Raw genomic sequence first — 2,500 nt, 5'->3', positions numbered from 1 at the left:
GTGTGCCTTGGTCCGTGTGGACATTGTGCCTAATTAAGTAGTCAACGTGCTTAGTGGATGTGGATCGCGTGCCTTGGTCACAGACAAAAAGTGACTCGAGACGATGTAACAATGAGACACGAGGAAAATGCTCCGAGGAACTTGGTTGGTTCAGCCCGGCAATGTGCTTATGGAATGTGAATGGTGCGCTTGGTAGTGTCCCGAGTGGATGTGGATCATGCGCCTTGGCACTTGGTTCGACCAACATGCCAACTCTTGACATGACTCGAGTGCAAAAGAAAAAGTCGCGTTTTCACAAGCGACCCCCGTGTCCGTTGTAAATGGAAATTTTCGCATTCCTTCAACTAATGATGGTGGTGTGGTAGCTCATGATATGCTAAGTTATATGTTCCGACCGTATGCCATGACTTGTGTGCACAAGAAGAAGTCGTGTACGACAAACAAGTCCCAAGTCTTGCCCGTGTGCATCATTCGTGGCCGTGCGTCGTGCCCGTGTGCATCATTCGTGGCCGTGCGTCGTGCTCGTGTGCATCGTTCGTGGCCGTGCGTCGTGCCCGTGTGCATCGTTCGTGGCCGTGCGTCGTGCCCGTTTGCATCGTTCGTGGCCGTGCGTCGTGCTCGTGTGCATCGTTCGTGGCCCTGCGTCGTGCCCGTTTGCATCGTTCGTGGCCTGCGTCGTGCCCGTGTGCATGGTTCGTGGCCTTGCGTCGTGCCCGTGTGCATGGTTCGTGGCCGTGCGTCGTGCCTGTGTGCATGGTTCGTGGCCGTGCGTCGTGCCCGTTTGCATCGTTCGTGGCCTTCGTCGTGCCCGTGTGCATGGTTCGTGGCCGTGGGCCCTGGCATCGTTCGTGGCCGTGCGTCGTGCCCGTGCGTCGTGCCCGTGCATCGTGCCCGTGCTTCGTTCGTGACCGTGCGTCGTGCCCGTGCATCGTTCATGCCCGAGCGTCGTGGCCGTGCATCGTGCCCGTGCATGGTTCATGGCCGTGCGTCGTGCCCGCGCGTCGTGCCCGTGCATCGTTCATGGCCGAGCGTCGTGCCCGTGCATGGTTCATGGGCGTGCGTCGTGCCCGCGCGTCGTGCCCGTGCATCGTGCATGGCCGAGCGTCGTGCCCGTGCATGGTTCATGGGCGTGCGTCGTGCCCGCGCGTCGTGCCCGTGCATCGTTCATGGCCGAGCGTCGTGCACGTGCAACGTTCATGGTCGTGCATCGTGCCCGTGTGTCGTGCCGTGCATCGTTCATGGCCGAGCGTCGTGCCCGCGCGTCGTGCCCGTGCATGGTTCATGGTCGTGCATCGTGCCCGTGCGTCGTGCCGTGCATCGTTCATGGCCGAGCGCCGTGCCCGCGCGTCGTGCCGTGCATCGTTCATGGCCGAGCGCCGTGCCCGCGCGTCGTGCCGTGCATCGTTCGTGGCCGAGCGCGTGCCCGTGCATCGTTCAAGGCCATGCATCGTGCCCGTGCATCGTGCCGTGTATCGTTCATGGCCGAGTGTCGTGCCCGTGCATCGTTCACGGCCGTGCGTCGTGCCCGTGCGTCGTGCCCGTGCATCGTTCACGGCCGAGCGTCGTGCCCGTGCGTCGTGCCCGTGCATCGTTCACGGCCGTGCGTCGTGCCCGTGCATCCAGCCTTGTATCGTTCATGGCCGAGCGTCGTGGCCGTGCGTCGTGCCCGTGCATCGTGCCCGTGCGTCGTGCCGTGCATGGTTCATGGCCGTGCACCGTGCCCGTGCATCGCGCCCGTGCATCGTGCCCGTGGATCGTTCATGGCCGTGCATCGTGCCCGTGCGTCGTGCCGTGCATGGTTCATGGCCGTGCACCGTGCCCGTGCATCGCGCCCGTGCATCGTGCCCGTGGATCGTTCACGGCCGAGCATCACGCCCGTGCATCGTTCGTTCATGGCCGAGGGTCGCGCCCGTGCATCGTGCCCGTGGATCGTTCACGGCCGTGCATCGTGCCCGTGCGTCGTGCCGTGCATGGTTCATGGCCGTGCACCGTGCCCGTGCATCGCGCCCGTGCATCGTGCCCATCGTGCCCGTGGATCGTTCACGGCCGAGCATCACGCCCGTGCATCGTTCGTTCATGGCCGAGGGTCGCGCTCGTGCATCGTGCCCGTGGATCGTTCACGGCCGTGCATCGTGCCCGTGCGTCGTGCCGTGCATGGTTCATGGCCGTGCACCGTGCCCGTGCATCGCGCCCGTGCATCGTTCATGGCCGAGCGTCGCGCCCGTGCATCGTGCCCGTGGATCGTTCACGGCCGAGCATCGCGCCCGTGCATCGTTCGTTCAGGGCCGAGGGTCGCGCCCGTGCATCGGACCCGTGGATCGTTCATGGCCGAGCATCGCGCCCGTGCATCGTTCGTTCACGGCCGAGGGTCGCGCCCGTGCATCGTGCCCGGGCATCGTTCATGGCCGTGCGTCGTGCCCGAGCATCTTGGCCGAGTGCATGGGACGTGGCCGATGATCGTGGCCGAGTGCATCGGTCCTGGCCGAGCCTCGTGGCCGAG

The sequence above is a fragment of the Syzygium oleosum genome, unplaced genomic scaffold (genome assembly GCF_021117445.2).
Source record: "Syzygium oleosum isolate NSW1041296 unplaced genomic scaffold, Sole_v2.1 Sole_v2.36, whole genome shotgun sequence".
NCBI classification, from domain to species: domain Eukaryota; kingdom Viridiplantae; phylum Streptophyta; class Magnoliopsida; order Myrtales; family Myrtaceae; genus Syzygium; species Syzygium oleosum.
This window is presented reverse-complemented; position numbering follows the sequence as displayed.